Source organism: Drosophila takahashii, unplaced genomic scaffold (genome assembly GCF_030179915.1).
Source record: "Drosophila takahashii strain IR98-3 E-12201 unplaced genomic scaffold, DtakHiC1v2 scaffold_133, whole genome shotgun sequence".
In the NCBI taxonomy this organism is placed as follows: Eukaryota; Metazoa; Arthropoda; class Insecta; order Diptera; family Drosophilidae; genus Drosophila; species Drosophila takahashii.
In genome coordinates this window covers 1-18,900 of record NW_027221651.1, presented here as the reverse complement: position 1 = coordinate 18,900, position 18,900 = coordinate 1, and the positions used below count along the sequence as shown (strand labels likewise).

Sequence of the window (18,900 nt, the reverse complement as noted above, 5' to 3'; positions counted from 1 at the left end):
AACTGATTATTTTTCCCATATCCATACTAGAACTTAGTATTTTCCCATATCCATACTACAACTTAGTATTTTTCCCATATCCATATAACTCATTATTTAGCATATCAATATAACTAATTTTTTCCATATCCATACTAGAACTTATTATTTCTTTAATATCCATATAACTCAATATTTTTTCATATCCATACTAGAACTTATTTTTTCCCATATCCATACTAGAACTTAATTTTCCCATATTCATATAACTAATTTTTTCATATCCATACTAGAACATTATATTTTGCCATATCTATATAACTCATTTTTTCCATATCCATACTAGAACTTATTATTTCTTAAATATCCATATAACTTAATATTTTTCCATATCCATACTAGAACTTTTTATTTTTCCCATATCCATAGAACTAATTTTTTTCATATCCATACTAGAACCTAATTTTTTCCATATCCATATAACTTATTATTTACTATACAATATAATTAATTTTTTCCATATCCATACTAGAACTTATTATCTCTTCAATATCCATAAAACTCAATATTTTTTCATATCCATACTAGAACTTATTATTTTTCCCATATCCATACTAGAACTCATATTTTCCCATATCCATACTAAACTTATATTTTTCCATATCCATATAACTCATTATTTAGCATATCATATAACTAATTTTTTTCCATATCCATACTAGAACTTATTATTTCTTTAATATCCATATAACTCAATATTTTTTCATATCCATACTAGAACTTATCATTTTTCCCATATTCATATAACTCATTTTTCCATATCCATACTAGAACTCTGTATTCTTTTCCATATCCATATAACTCATTTTTTTTTCATATCCATACTAGAACTTATTATTTTTCCCATATCCACATAACTCATTTTTTTCATATCCATACTAGAACTTGTTATTTTTCCCATATCCATATAACTCATTTTTTTCATATCCATACTAGAACTTAATATTATTTTCATATCCATATAACTCATGTTTGGACTTGGAATATTTTTATACACGTCACTAATAGGATGACGATTCAGTTGGCTACCTTAAGAGGTACATATACTTGCATATGTCTCTTACTTGTATGTTCGGACTTAGAATATTTTTATACACGTCACTAATAGGATGACGATTCAGTTGGCTACCTTAAGAGGTACATATACTTGCATATGTCTCTTACTTGTATGTTCGGACTTAGAATATTTTTATACACGTCACTAATAGGATGACGATTCAGTTGGCTACCTTAAGAGGTACATATACTTGCATATGTCTCTTATTTGCATGTTCGGACTTAGAATATTTTTATACGCGTCACTAATAGGATGACGATTCAGTTGGCTACCTTAAGAGGTACATATACTTGCATATGTCTCTTACTTGTATGTTCGGACTTAGAATATTTTTATACACGTCACTAATAGGATGACGATTCAGTTGGCTACCTTAAGAGGTACATATACTTGCATATGTCTCTTACTTGTATGTTCGGACTTAGAATATTTTTATACACGTCACTAATAGGATGACGATTCAGTTGGCTACCTTAAGAGGTACATATACTTGCATATGTCTCTTACTTGTATGTTCGGACTTAGAATATTTGTATACACGTCACTAATAGGATGACGATTCAGTTGGCTACCTTAAGAAGTACATATACTTGCATATGTCTCTTATTTGCATGTTCGGACTTAGAATATTTTTATACGCGTCACTAATAGGATGACGATACATATGGCTACCATTGTTAAATATATTTAAATAAAATTTATTTAAATATAATTATTATTTTATATATATATATTTTATATATATATATATTCTGACTTAAAAAAGCCAAACAAAATAAACACAATTAAATTTATGTTTATTATCGAATCATCAAGCAAAGGATAAGCTTCAGTGGATCGCAGTATGGCAGCTGCTCAACCACTTACAACACCTTGCCTGTTACAAAAGTCGTTTACAATTGATTCTAGGCTTTGTCATTGTATTAAATAATGCTTTTATATGTAACTAGCGCGGCATCAGGTGATCGAAGATCCTCCCAATTTACTATGTTACAAATTACATTGGCATCACATCCATTGTCGTTTATAAAGTAAATTATAAACTTTAAATGGTTTAGAAGCCATACAATGCAAATTGCCCCTTATTTATCATTGCAGTCCAGCACGGATACGACCTTAGAGGCGTTCAGGCATAATCCAACGGACGTAGCGTCATACCACTGTTCGCTCGAACAAGTATTGTGCCATTGGTCCGTACCTGCGGTTCCTCTCGTACTACGCAGGAATGCTGTCGCAACAACGTTTTGTCATTAGTAGGGTAAAACTAACCTGTCTCACGACGGTCTAAACCCAGCTCACGTTCCCTTGCATGGGTGAACAATCCAACGCTTGGTGAATTTTGCTTCACAATGATAGGAAGAGCCGACATCGAAGGATCAAAAAGCGACGTCGCTATGAACGCTTGGCCGCCACAAGCCAGTTATCCCTATGGTAACTTTTCTGACACCTCTTGTTAAAAACTCTTTAAACCAAAAGGATCGATAGGCCGAGCTTTTGCTGTCCCTGTGTGTACTGAACACCGAGATCAAGTCAGCATTTGCCCTTTTGCTCTATGTGTGGTTTCTGTCCGCACTGAGCTGGCCTTGGGACACCTCCGTTATTATTTGAGAGATGTACCGCCCCAGTCAAACTCCCTACCTGGCAATGTCCTTGAATTGGATCATACCTGAGTAATTGGAGTTATACCAAATTTTCAAATCAAAAATACATAAATGCACCGTTTTATTAAAGAATTTGTTTGCGATTATATAACAAACTCGTGATACTTTGATCAAGAAGCTTGCATCAAAACCCAATACCATAAGATATAATAAATATATCCGTATAATGGCTAGGAAATGATACACGTTCCATTTAATCAAGTAAGTAAGGAAACAATAAGAGTAGTGGTATTTCATTGACGATACCAAACCGAAGTCTAATATCTCCCACTTATTCTACACCTCTTATGTCTCCTTACACTGCCAGATTAGAGTCAAGCTCAAAAGGGTCTTCTTTCCCCGCTAATTATTCCAAGCCCGTTCCCTTGGCTGTGGTTTCGCTAGATAGTAGATAGGGACAGTAGGAATCTCGTTAATCCATTCATGCGCGTCACTAATTAGATGACGAGGCATTTGGCTACCTTAAGAGAGTCATAGTTACTCCCGCCGTTGACCCGCGCTTACTTGAATTTCTTCACTTTGACATTCAGAGCACTGGGCAGAAATCACATTGTGTCAACACCCGCTAGGGCCATCACAATGCTTTGTTTTAATTAGACAGTCGGATTCCCCAAGTCCGTGCCAGTTCTGAATTGATTGTTAATTGATAATCGTTATAATTAATAAGAACTAATTGGTTTGACCCAATTAGTATTCTTAAAAATTTTAGCAAGAAAGTTCCACAATTGGCTACGTAACTAACTATCCGGGGAACAAGTAACTAACATAAATGCTAGAAACTCTATTTACCCAGAACGAGCACATAAACCATGTTATTGTTTCCCAATCAAGCCCGACTATCTCAATCTTCAGAGCCAATCCTTATCCCGAAGTTACGGATCTAATTTGCCGACTTCCCTTACCTACATTATTCTATCGACTAGAGACTCTTCACCTTGGAGACCAGCTGCGGATATTGGTACGGCCTGTTGAGAAGTTTGCGTGTCCCCACCATAAATTTTCAAGGTCCGAGGAGAAAATATCGACACAACAGTATATGTCATGCTCTTCTAGCCCATCTACCATATCTCTCTGCGAAAGACTTCCATGGTAGTACGGCTATAAAACAGAAAAGAAAACTCTTCCGATATCTCTCGACGGCTTCTTTATGGTCGTTCCTGTTGCCAGGATGAGCACGAGGCCCATATTTAATAACAAACGGATACTCAACAGGTTACGGAATTGGAACCGTATTCCCTTTCGTTCAAAATTATTCAAGTATATTATATTAGCTTGATTTGTATATATTGCGTTTTTGGTTTTACTTGAAAATTTTCGGCTTTCGCCTTGAACTTAGGACCGACTAACTCGTGATCAACCACTGTTCACACGAAACCCTTCTCCACTTCAGTCCTCCAAGGTCTCATTCGATTATTTGCTACTACCACCAAGATCTGTACCAATGGCAGCTCCATGCAGGCTTACGCCAAACACTTCTACGCATACCATTGTACCTTCCTACTCACTAAAGTTTCAAAATTTATATCACAAGTAATATAAATCATCTACTTTAGCGGTAATGTATAGGTATACAACTTAAGCGCCATCCATTTTAAGGGCTAGTTGCTTCGGCAGGTGAGTTGTTACACACTCCTTAGCGGATTTCGACTTCCATGATCACCGTCCTGCTGTTTTAAGCAACCAACGCCTTTCATGGTATCTGCATGAGTTGTTAATTTGGGCACCGTAACATTACGTTTGGTTCATCCCACAGCGCCAGTTCTGCTTACCAAAAGTGGCCCACTGGGCACATTATATCATAACCTTAAACTTCATATCAAGAAAGTTAAGGTTCTTACCCATTTAAAGTTTGAGAATAGGTTAAGATCGTTTCGACCCTAAGGCCTCTAATCATTCGCTTTACCAGATAAGATTATTTTATATAATATTAAAATGCACCAGCTATCCTGAGGGAAACTTCGGAAGGAACCAGCTACTAGATGGTTCGATTGGTCTTTCGCCCCTATACTCAATTCTGACAATCGATTTGCACGTCAGAACTGTTTCGGTCTTCCATCAGGGTTTCCCCTGACTTCAACCTGATCAAGTATAGTTCACCATCTTTCGGGTCACAGCATATATGCTCAAGGTACGTTCCAGTTAGAGGCATAAATAATATAAATATCATTATACATAACTATATAGAACGCCCCGGGATTGTGTTAATTAGCTATAAATAGTTAAAAAACTAATCCCATTATTAGTCAAGTTAATTACGCTATTAGGTTTATATCCCAATAACTTGCACATATGTTAGACTCCTTGGTCCGTGTTTCAAGACGGGTCCCGAAGGTATCCTGAATCTTTCGCATTGTTAATCCTACAAGTGCATATAATAAACACAAAAATCAATGATAATCATGCCATTATATAATTCCGAAAAATTAACGCACTGTATTCATATAAATCTATCAGCACTTTATCAAATTAATAACATTTATTCTGTGTTAAAATGCAAGCAATTTAATTTGAATAAACTATAAGTTATATTTTATGATAAATTTGGTATGCTAATAGATTACAATGTCCTTATATGGAAAAAATGCACACTATTATCATAATATTGTTTAAATATTACAATTTTAATGATGAATTTTCCATAACGGATATTCAGGTTCATCGGGCTTAACCTCTAAGCAGTTTCACGTACTGTTTAACTCTCTATTCAGAGTTCTTTTCAACTTTCCCTCACGGTACTTGTTTACTATCGGTCTCATGGTTATATTTAGTTTTAGATGGAGTTTACCACCCACTTAGTGCTGCACTATCAAGCAACACGACTCTTTGGAAACATCATCTAGTAATCATTAACGTTATACGGGCCTGGCACCCTCTATGGGTAAATGGCCTCATTTAAGAAGGACTTAAATCGTTAATTTCTCATACTAGAATATTGACGCTCCATACACTGCATCTCACATTTGCCATATAGACAAAGTGACTTAGTGCTGAACTGATTTCTTTTCGCTCGCCGCTACTAAGAAAATCCTTGTTAGTTTCTTTTCCTCCCCTAATTAATATGCTTAAATTCAGGGGGTAGTCCCATATGAGTTGAGGTTGTATATAACTTTTATTTGCAATTAATTCTTTATATATAATGATAAAACATTTTATTAAATTCGTTTAAAGCTGACGTATATATATATTAATGGCATTTATTTGTAACGAATTAACGAAGAATAATAATATTGTCAACGTTTTTCATATTTCAAATCATTAATAAGAGACAATTCTAGATAATATTTTATGCTAGACATTTCTCAGTATTATTTGATTGAAAAAGAAAATATTCCTCTTCGTTTTTCTCAAAGTTTAATTACTATTGTGAGATAATGTTTTTCATATATTTGTTAATATTATGAATAAAATAATTAAATTATTTTTATCCAATAATATACCATATGCTTATAAAATTTTATTATAAAATTTGTATAAACAACTTAATTAGCATAGTCTTACAACCCTCAACCATATGTAGTCCAAGCAGCACTATAAAATTAATTAAAGTACATAACAGCATGGACTGCGATATGCGTTCAAAATGTCGATGTTCATGTGTCCTGCAGTTCACACGATGACGCACAGTTTGCTGCGTTCTTCATCGACCCATGAGCCGAGTGATCCACCGCTTAGAGTTTTATAATATTGGTTTTAAATTTGGTCAAATATGTTTTTATTGAAAGAAATTAAAAATACACCATTTTACTGGCATATATCAATTCCTTCAATAAATGTATTTATATACCTAAAATAAATGCTGCGAAATGTCTTAGTTTTATATAAACAATATATATCAAAGTATTATTTGTAATGGCATTTGTTTGTTAATATATATTGATAATTTTATATAAAACATTAACCTGAAACCAGGTACAACATTGTATATTTTAGGTTGTTGCATTATCCAATGTATGATCATCATCAAATTAGTTGGCCAATACATCTCGCAACGCGTGTATATTATGGTCCATATACACACAAAAGTTTATAATAAATATATAAAATATATTTTATTATATTAATAATTCGATTTGCTTGTTCGAATTTTATGTTTGTTTCTATTTAATTTATTTGTAATAATATTATATTATTACAATATTTCGATTTGCTTGTTCGAAATTTATTTGATCTTTTACTTTTAAGATCATATTTTTGGTATAATTATTATTATAATTATTATGTATATATATATATATATTGGTAATTTGTATTAAATTTGTATTAACAAATTTTTTTATTAACGGTAAGGATATTATACAATAATGATCCTTCCGCAGGTTCACCTACGGAAACCTTGTTACGACTTTTACTTCCTCTAAATAATCAAGTTCGGTCAACTTTTGCGAAACAACCGTAACACACAAGGCGTCACAGTGATCACGTCCGGAGACCTCACTAAATAATTCAATCGGTAGTAGCGACGGGCGGTGTGTACAAAGGGCAGGGACGTAATCAATGCGAGTTAATGACTCACACTTACTGGGAATTCCAAGTTCATGTGAACAGTTTCAGTTCACAATCCCAAGCATGAAAGTGGTTCAGCGGTTTACCCGGACCTCTCGGTCTAGGAAATACACGTTGATACTTTCATTGTAGCGCGCGTGCAGCCCAGGACATCTAAGGGCATCACAGACCTGTTATTGCTCAATCTCATTATTGCTAGACGCAATTTGTCCATTTAAGAAGCTAGTGTCCTTATAATGGGACAAACCAACAGGTACGGCTCCACTTATATAAACACATTCAAACACAATAAACATTTTACTGCCACCATGAATGAAGGCTATATAAGCTTCAACACCATAATCCTGAAGATATCTATTTAATATATTTGAGTCTCGTTCGTTATCGGAATTAACCAGACAAATCACTCCACGAACTAAGAACGGCCATGCACCACCACCCATAGATTCGAGAAAGAGCTATCAATCTGTCTTACACACTTATGTTCGGACCTGGTAAGTTTTCCCGTGTTGAGTCAAATTAAGCCGCAGGCTCCACTCCTGGTGGTGCCCTTCCGTCAATTCCTTTAAGTTTCAGCTTTGCAACCATACTTCCCCCGGAGCCCAAAAGCTTTGGTTTCCCGGGAAGCGACTGAGAGAGCCATAAAAGTAGCTACACCCAATTGCTAGCTGGCATCGTTTATGGTTAGAACTAGGGCGGTATCTGATCGCCTTCGAACCTCTAACTTTCGTTCTTGATTAATGAAAACATCTTTGGCAAATGCTTTCGCTTAAGTTAGTCTTACGACGGTCCAAGAATTTCACCTCTCGCGTCGTAATACTAATGCCCCCAAACTGCTTCTATTAATCATTACCTCTTGATCTGAAAACCAATGAAAGCAGAACAGAGGTCTTATTTCATTATCCCATGCACAGAATATTCAGGCATTTGAAGCCTGCTTTAAGCACTCTAATTTGTTCAAAGTAATTGTACCGGCCCACAATAACACTCGTTTAAGAGCACTAATGCAGGTTTTTAAATAGGAGGAACATATGAAAAAATACAAGTATTTAAACACATATAAGAACTCCACCGGTAATACGCTTACATACATAAAGGTATAGTACTAACCACAATTGTAAGTTGTACTACCCGTATGAAGCACAAGTTCAACTACGAACGTTTTAACCGCAACAACTTTAATATACGCTATTGGAGCTGGAATTACCGCGGCTGCTGGCACCAGACTTGCCCTCCAATTGGTCCTTGTTAAAGGATTTAAAGTGTACTCATTCCAATTACAGGGCCTCGGATATGAGTCCTGTATTGTTATTTTTCGTCACTACCTCCCCGAGCTGGGAGTGGGTAATTTACGCGCCTGCTGCCTTCCTTAGATGTGGTAGCCGTTTCTCAGGCTCCCTCTCCGGAATCGAACCCTGATTCCCCGTTACCCGTTGCAACCATGGTAGTCCTAGATACTACCATCAAAAGTTGATAGGGCAGACATTTGAAAGATCTGTCGTCGGTACAAGACCATACGATCTGCATGTTATCTAGAGTTCAACCAATATAACGATCTTGCGATCGCTTGGTTTTAGCCTAATAAAAGCACATGTCCCATAAGGTTCATGTTTTAATTGCATGTATTAGCTCTAGAATTACCACAGTTATCCAAGTAACTGTTAACGATCTAAGGAACCATAACTGATATAATGAGCCTTTTGCGGTTTCACTTTTAATTCGTGTGTACTTAGACATGCATGGCTTAATCTTTGAGACAAGCATATAACTACTGGCAGGATCAACCAGAATAATGTTTTCGTTCATATTTCATTCATATTTTTTGAATAGAAATTAGTAATATAAATATAATAGATTTTATTTCCATTTTATATGTTCGGTTTTTCTTAAATATTGATTTTAATTCAATATTTTTTTTTTGCTTTGTGAAATAATTCTATTTTAATTCGAATACGGCCATTTTTATATGGCATTCGTATACGTTCTTTAATTTTTACTTGTTTCGCCACTAATATAACAAGTTTATAATTGATGTTAAAGAAAAAGTACAACTTTTTTATAACACAATTTTCAATATATATTGTTCTTTCTATAAGTTTTTATTATATTATATATACATATTTCATTCTAAAATATCATTTTTGTTCAACATACATAATTATTGTATCCACACATGTACAATTTTTGTTTAACCAATATAAATATTGAGTTAAATCATTTGCATTTTGATGATAAATTTAAAATTTATCTTTTCCATATAACTCTCTGGTAATATATGATATAAAACCGAGCGCATATGAAATTATTTTGATCACTAATATTGCAATTATATTTTATTATAATGCTTTTTGTAAACACATTGTACCGGCAAGCGATACTCTGTGCCCAAACGACAGGGGATATAATAATTTAATATAAATTATCATATATACCTGCCACCAAAGATTAACGATAAAAGTCGGAAACAATTTGTTATTCTATATATAATAGAAACTTGACCTCTGTTTCACCTTATTATCATGGGTTTATAATATTAACCGCGTAGCCAAGTCTTAATTTCATTTAAGAAACAAATTTATACGGATAATATTTTGATTTTAATATATGTTGTTCTATTGATAACAAAAGTATATATTATAATATATTTTGTTCAATAGTAGATGGACTACTTACTGTACCATCCTTATTTTTTATTATTATTGATATACATTATATTGACAACAGCATATGATATTCATATGGTTTGTTCAATAATTAATTGGTGGACAACCACTGACCATCCTATAGTAGTTTTTGGCCACGACGTCTAAATATCGAAATTATTTAATTCCGTTTGCCACCCATACGATAGATATTAACTATCTATAATAATAATGTGTACGCATAAAATATTATATGTATATATATAGACCAACAGACAAGCACTTCACCCTATAGTAGTTTTTGGCCACGACGTCTATATATCGGGCATATTTAATTCTCTTTGCCACCCAACCAAAGATATTCACTTTTTTATATAAAGTATTATTTGATCATATTAATATAACCAATTATTTCTGCCATATTCATATAATTTCTTTATGAATTATTTTTTGGTCATATCCATATAATCTATATGCCGTATCCATATAATGAATACGGCATATCCATACAACTAGCCATATTTGTATGTCAATGTATATTTTATTATACATTTTTTTTCTTTATACATATAATATGGTATTTCCATATCGCTATAATTGAATTATATGTATAAGATATCATTTATATATAGCATTGCCAAAATAATATGATAAACATAAATTTTGAACAATACGGCCGGTCGGCGAGCACTGCCTCCCTATATATGTTTTTGGCCACGACGTCTAAATATTGGGTATTTTTCGTACTGCGGCCCCGGTGTATGTAAATTGGGCATATTTCGTACTGATGCCAACATATCTATATGACTCATTATTTTCTTCCATATCAATATAACTTCTTTTATTTCCATATTCAAGTAATTTCTTTATTTGCCATATCAATATAAAATATTTTTTGGTCATATTTATATAATCTATATGCCGTATCCATATAATGAATACGGCATATCCATACAACTAGCCATATTTGTCTGTCAATGTATATTTTATTATACATTTTTTTTCTTTATACATATAATATGGTATTTCCATATCGCTATAATTGAATTATATGTATAAGATATCATTTATATATAGCATTGCCAAAATAATATGATAAACATAAATTTTGAACAATACGGCCGGTCGGCGAGCACTGCCTCCCTATATATGTTTTTGGCCACGACGTCTAAATATTGGGTATTTTTCGTACTGCGGCCCCGGTGTATGTAAATTGGGCATATTTCGTACTGATGCCAACATATCTATATGACTCATTATTTTCTTCCATATCAATATAACTTCTTTTATTTCCATATTCAAGTAATTTCTTTATTTGCCATATCAATATAAAATATTTTTTGGTCATATTTATATAATCTATATGCCGTATCCATATAATGAATACGGCATATCCATACAACTAGCCATATTTGTATGTCAATGTATATTTTATTATACATTTTTTTTCTTTATACATATAATATGGTATTTCCATATCGCTATAATTGAATTATATGTATAAGATATCATTTATATATAGCATTGCCAAAATAATATGATAAACATAAATTTTGAACAATACGGCCGGTCGGCGAGCACTGCCTCCCTATATATGTTTTTGGCCACGACGTCTAAATATTGGGTATTTTTCGTACTGCGGCCCCGGTGTATGTAAATTGGGCATATTTCGTACTGATGCCAACATATCTATATGACTCATTATTTTCTTCCATATCAATATAACTTCTTTTATTTCCATATTCAAGTAATTTCTTTATTTGCCATATCAATATAAAATATTTTTTGGTCATATTTATATAATCTATATGCCGTATCCATATAATGAATACGGCATATCCATACAACTAGCCATATTTGTATGTCAATGTATATTTTATTATACATTTTTTTTCTTTATACATATAATATGGTATTTCCATATCGCTATAATTGAATTATATGTATAAGATATCATTTATATATAGCATTGCCAAAATAATATGATAAACATAAATTTTGAACAATACGGCCGGTCGGCGAGCACTGCCTCCCTATATATGTTTTTGGCCACGACGTCTAAATATTGGGTATTTTTCGTACTGCGGCCCCGGTGTATGTAAATTGGGCATATTTCGTACTGATGCCAACATATCTATATGACTCATTATTTTCTTCCATATCAATATAACTTCTTTTATTTCCATATTCAAGTAATTTCTTTATTTGCCATATCAATATAAAATATTTTTTGGTCATATTTATATAATCTATATGCCGTATCCATATAATGAATACGGCATATCCATACAACTAGCCATATTTGTATGTCAATGTATATTTTATTATACATTTTTTTTCTTTATACATATAATATGGTATTTCCATATCGCTATAATTGAATTATATGTATAAGATATCATTTATATATAGCATTGCCAAAATAATATGATAAACATAAATTTTGAACAATACGGCCGGTCGGCGAGCACTGCCTCCCTATATATGTTTTTGGCCACGACGTCTAAATATTGGGTATTTATCGTACTGCGGCTCCGGTGTATGTAAATTGGGCATATTTCGTACTGATGCCACCATATCCATATAACTTATTTTTTGTTCTATATCTATATAATTAATTTTTTTTCCATACCTATAACTATTAAACTAATTTTTTTCCATATCCATACTTGAACTTATTATTTTTCCCATATCCATATAACTCGTTTTTTCCATATCCACACTAGAATTTAGTATTTATCCCATATCCATATAAATCATTATTTACCATATCAATATAAATAATATTTTCCATATTCATACTAGAACTTATTATTTCTTTAATATTCATATAACTCAATATTTTTTCATATCCATACTAGAACTTATTCTTTTTCCCATATCCATACTAGAACTTATAAATTTTCCCATATTCATATAACTAATTTTTTTCATATCCATACTAGAACATTATATTTTTGCCATATCTCTACAACTCATTTTATTCCATATCCATACTAGAACTTATTATTTCTTAAATATCCATATAACTTAATATTTTTCCATATCCATACCAGAACTTTTTATTTTTCCCATATCCATAGAACTAATTTTTTTCATATCCATACTAGAACCTAATTTTCTTCCTATATCCATATAACTTATTATTTACTATTACAATATAATTAATTTTTTCCATATCCATACTAGAGCTTATTATCTCTTCAATATCCATAAAACTCAATATTTTTTCATATCCATACTAGAACTGATTATTTTTCCCATATCCATACTAGAACTCAGTATTCTTCCCATATCCATACTACAACTTAGTATTTTTCCCATATGCATATAACTCATTATTTAGCATATCAATATAACTAATTTTTTTCCATATCCATACTAGAACTTATTATTTCTTTAATATCCATATAACTCAATATTTTTTTATATCCATACTAGAACTTATTATTTTTCCCATATACATACAAGAAATTATAAATTATCCAATATACAAATAACTAATTTTTTTAATATCCATAATACAAAATTAATTTTTTGCCATATCTATATAACTCATTTTATTCCATATCCATACTAGAACTTATTATTTCTTTAATATCCATATAACTCAATATTTTTTCATATCCATACTAGAACTTATCATTTTTCCCATATTCATATAACTCATTTTTCCATATCCATACTAGAACTCTGTATTCTTTTCCATATCCATATAACTCATTTTTTTTTCATATCCATACTAGAACTTATTATTTTTCCCATATCCACATAACTCATTTTTTTCATATCCATACTAGAACTTGTTATTTTTCCCATATCCATATAACTCATTTTTTTCATATCCATACTAGAACTTAATATTATTTTCATATCCATATAACTCATGTTTGGACTTGGAATATTTTTATACACGTCACTAATAGGATGACGATTCAATCATCTATTTTAAGAGGAACATTGACTTGCATATGTCTTTTACTTGCATGTTCGGACTTAGAATATTTTTATACACGTCACTAATAGGATGACGATTCAGTTGGCTACCTTAAGAGGTACATATACTTGCATATGTCTCTTACTTGTATGTTCGGACTTAGAATATTTTTATACACGTCACTAATAGGATGACGATTCAGTTGGCTACCTTAAGAGGTACATATACTTGCATATGTCTCTTACTTGTATGTTCGGACTTAGAATATTTTTATACACGTCACTAATAGGATGACGATTCAGTTGGCTACCTTAAGAGGTACATATACTTGCATATGTCTCTTATTTGCATGTTCGGACTTAGAATATTTTTATACGCGTCACTAATAGGATGACGATTCAGTTGGCTACCTTAAGAGGTACATATACTTGCATATGTCTCTTATTTGCATGTTCGGACTTAGAATATTTTTATACGCGTCACTAATAGGATGACGATTCAGTTGGCTACCTTAAGAGGTACATATACTTGCATATGTCTCTTACTTGTATGTTCGGACTTAGAATATTTGTATACACGTCACTAATAGGATGACGATTCAGTTGGCTACCTTAAGAGGTACATATACTTGCATATGTCTCTTACTTGTATGTTCGGACTTAGAATATTTGTATACACGTCACTAATAGGATGACGATTCAGTTGGCTACCTTAAGAAGTACATATACTTGCATATGTCTCTTATTTGCATGTTCGGACTTAGAATATTTTTATACGCGTCACTAATAGGATGACGATACATATGGCTACCATTGTTAAATATATTTAAATAAATTTATTTAAATATAATTATTATTTTATATATATATATTTTATATATATATATATTCTGACTTAAAAAAGCCAAACAAAATAAACACAATTAAATTTATGTTTATTATCGAATCATCAAGCAAAGGATAAGCTTCAGTGGATCGCAGTATGGCAGCTGCTCAACCACTTACAACACCTTGCCTGTTACAAAAGTCGTTTACAATTGATTCTAGGCTTTGTCATTGTATTAAATAATGCTTTTATATGTAACTAGCGCGGCATCAGGTGATCGAAGATCCTCCCAATTTACTATGTTACAAATTACATTGGCATCACATCCATTGTCGTTTATAAAGTAAATTATAAACTTTAAATGGTTTAGAAGCCATACAATGCAAATTGCCCCTTATTTATCATTGCAGTCCAGCACGGATACGACCTTAGAGGCGTTCAGGCATAATCCAACGGACGTAGCGTCATACCACTGTTCGCTCGAACAAGTATTGTGCCATTGGTCCGTACCTGCGGTTCCTCTCGTACTACGCAGGAATGCTGTCGCAACAACGTTTTGTCATTAGTAGGGTAAAACTAACCTGTCTCACGACGGTCTAAACCCAGCTCACGTTCCCTTGCATGGGTGAACAATCCAACGCTTGGTGAATTTTGCTTCACAATGATAGGAAGAGCCGACATCGAAGGATCAAAAAGCGACGTCGCTATGAACGCTTGGCCGCCACAAGCCAGTTATCCCTATGGTAACTTTTCTGACACCTCTTGTTAAAAACTCTTTAAACCAAAAGGATCGATAGGCCGAGCTTTTGCTGTCCCTGTGTGTACTGAACACCGAGATCAAGTCAGCATTTGCCCTTTTGCTCTATGTGTGGTTTCTGTCCGCACTGAGCTGGCCTTGGGACACCTCCGTTATTATTTGAGAGATGTACCGCCCCAGTCAAACTCCCTACCTGGCAATGTCCTTGAATTGGATCATACCTGAGTAATTGGAGTTATACCAAATTTTCAAATCAAAAATACATAAATGCACCGTTTTATTAAAGAATTTGTTTGCGATTATATAACAAACTCGTGATACTTTGATCAAGAAGCTTGCATCAAAACCCAATACCATAAGATATAATAAATATATCCGTATAATGGCTAGGAAATGATACACGTTCCATTTAATCAAGTAAGTAAGGAAACAATAAGAGTAGTGGTATTTCATTGACGATACCAAACCGAAGTCTAATATCTCCCACTTATTCTACACCTCTTATGTCTCCTTACACTGCCAGATTAGAGTCAAGCTCAAAAGGGTCTTCTTTCCCCGCTAATTATTCCAAGCCCGTTCCCTTGGCTGTGGTTTCGCTAGATAGTAGATAGGGACAGGTGTCTATCGGATCCCTCCGAAGCTTATTTAACGTGGCGTGTTCCACACTGAAGGGATTACAACCACGGCACTCTTATACACCCACAAGTGAGTGTATAGTGCAATGTGTCTAGGTTAAGCGCCAGACCAACGCCCCGGACTAGAAGCTATAGCTATGTACATAGCAACCACCCCGGTAGCAATTCGAATGCTTACTTGTCGGGCAAGCATTCCCCCTTGCTGAGGAGCGGGATCTATCTAAATCCCTACTGATCTTTGGGTCACAGCACCCGAGTTGTATGACGCAACTCCACGTCGAACCCGAAGGCTCTACCCGCATATGGGTGTCAACCACAGCCACCACGATACTCCCACTGGGGCCCAACCTCAATGAGCAGCCTTGGACAGCTGCTCAACCCGTGGTACCGAAATTACAGGCTCGGTAGGCCTCACCCCTTAAGCTCCGACAAGCTCGGATGGGGCACCCATGCCATATTAGTCGCCTCCTACGACAAGCTATGACAAGCTGTGGTAGAATTCTTCGCCGCTAGCCACACAGCAGGGGTGAGTTGGGCTAGAGCCCAGCGCCTGTGGTTCGCCTTCCATCCGTCGTAGCCATCCTTCGCCTTAAAAAGGCAGCATCCGCGAAAACTTCTAGGAGACGCATCCGTTCTGGGGTCTCTACTACTCCCGCGACGATCCATCTTCCTTGGTCCTGGACAATTCCGAGAGCATCGAGGTCACGCAATTCATTGTACAGCCGGCATTCACATAACACGTGAAGCCAGCTCTCGTCAACCTCCCCACATGAGCATGCGGTCGTGGTGCTGAGAGTCCTGTCGTGCAAGAATGCGTTTAGCGACCCGTGTCCTGTCAGTAAGAATCCGGCTTTTAGAGTAAAGACAAAGTCTTTCCTCTTGTAGACAAACGCTGCCTCTGGGAAGAATTCGCGAGTCACATGCCCGTGATCCGCGCTATCCCATCTGAGCTGCCACTCATTTAGCAGACGCTCGTCTAGCAGAGCCATCTTGTCCTTCCAGTTCATCCCGGTCATATCCAGTCCATGCAGCCAGTCGTTGGTATCCAGGGGGATTTCCTTCCGTAGTTTGAACTTCAAAGCAGACCGATGAGCGTCAAGATCCATTGGAGGAGCACCAGCAAGCACCTGCAGTGCCACGGTGGACACTGTGCGGCATACCGGTAGGCATCCCAAAAGGATGGTCCTCTGGCACGAGGTGAGGAGTTTTAGGGATTTACCCCTACTCACCGCCTTGTACCAGACCGAGGCACCAAAGAGTGCACATGGCATCATGAGTCCCCTATATATGGTCCTCTTTGCGCGGGAACTGAGTCCCCAATCGACTCGAAGCACCCGTGCTAGCCCCGCGGCGACTCCAGTCAGCCGATCTCGAATTGCCGAGATATGCGGGAGGAAACTCAACCGCTCGCCGACTAAGATGCCCAGGTACCGGTATTTTTCGACATACGGTAGGCTTGCTCCAGCAAAACGCACCGTTGGTCTCCTTCGTTGCGAAAGCTTCCCTTTCAGCAACATGATTGCCGTCTTGCTGGTGGACACGCTCACTCCAACTTCAGATCCCCAGGCTCCCACGATGCTCATCAACTGCTCGCCTTTTCGCTCCAGATCAGCACGGGAATTCCCGTCAACGAAAAGTAGCAAATCATCTGCATACGCGCTCACAGCACAATGTGGCTCTAGGCGCTGAAGCAGCACATCCATCAGAAGGTTCCAAATGAATGGACCACTAATGGACCCTTGCGGGCAGCCCCGTGTAACCGAGACTGTGGCTGCTTCATACCTGCTGATGATGCTTGCCCTTCGGCCGGAGAAATAGCTTTTCCACAAGCTTATCTCACGACAGCCGACGTCGACAAGCCGATCGAGCACTGCGCTCCACTCCACATTGTCGAATGCTCCCTTGAAATCGACAAAATTCCAAGGACGTATTGCGACGTGGTGTTGTCAACTGTGGTTGTGGCATGCCTCCAGGCATCCTCCACGCAGCGTCCAGGCCGAAATCCAAATTGCCATCTGCAGCCATCCGGTAGCACATCCTTGAGTCGATTCACCATGAGTCCTTCGAGCACCTTTCCGAACACTGGCAAAAGGCATATGCCACGATAGGACGAAGGATCGCTCCTGTCCTTGTCGGGCCCCTTTACCAGCGGTAGCACTCTCGGTGTTTCCACTCGTCAGGGAAGTATCCTTCCGAGAGGCATCGAGAGTACAGCGACGTCAGGTGCTCCGGAATGGCACGCCATACCTCCTTGACGATGCCACCCGTGATGCCATCCATACCCGGAGATCTCCGACTTTTCAGCCTGGAGCGCAGGTCGCCACCTCGAAGGATTCGAGAATTGGCGGGGCACCAGGGTGTACGTCCACGCGTGCAGTCGACTCCGCAACTGGAAAGAAGTGGCGAAGAAGCACGTTTGCGCAGTCGAGCCAATTTACGATAAGCGCGCCGTTCGACCGAAGACATCCGAGATCGGTTGTCTTCTTCCGGCCTCGGCATATTCGGTAGACGTGCCCCCATGGATCATCTTTGTGCCGTCCCACGAAGTCCCGCCAGTTTTGCTCCTTTGTCGTCAGGATAAGCTTCTTGTACTGGGCTGAAGCAAGCCCTCAGACCAGCAACAAGTTGCACAGCATCATCGGTACCACTCCGACGAGCTTCCTGCAGCCTCCGCCTCAGTCTCCGGACCTCTTGGCGTTTGGTACTCAGTTCAGGATTCCACCATATTACTTTTCTCCTTTCTGCAGGCATCCTGCGCCCCATCACTCTGTCGCACAACGTCCTGTACGGTAGAGCGGAGGCAGACACTCGTTCGTCCAACGGCGATTCCTCCAGTTCCTCGAG

General features: G+C 36.3%; 3 non-coding genes across 3 annotated transcripts; all 3 read right to left on the bottom strand.

Moving 5' to 3' along the window:
- Positions 1-1,899: 1,899 nt before the first annotated feature.
- LOC138914150 (large subunit ribosomal RNA) lies at positions 1,900-5,856 on the bottom strand. Its single transcript, XR_011420022.1, has one exon. It is a non-coding gene; the product is annotated as a large subunit ribosomal RNA (ribosomal RNA).
- Positions 5,857-6,254: 398 nt separating this feature from the next.
- LOC138914137 (5.8S ribosomal RNA) lies at positions 6,255-6,433 on the bottom strand. The gene has a single exon (XR_011420009.1). It is a non-coding gene; the product is annotated as a 5.8S ribosomal RNA (ribosomal RNA).
- A 623-nt stretch (positions 6,434-7,056) lies between these two features.
- LOC138914141 (small subunit ribosomal RNA) lies at positions 7,057-9,051 on the bottom strand. Its single transcript, XR_011420013.1, has one exon. It is a non-coding gene; the product is annotated as a small subunit ribosomal RNA (ribosomal RNA).
- Positions 9,052-18,900: the final 9,849 nt, after the last annotated feature.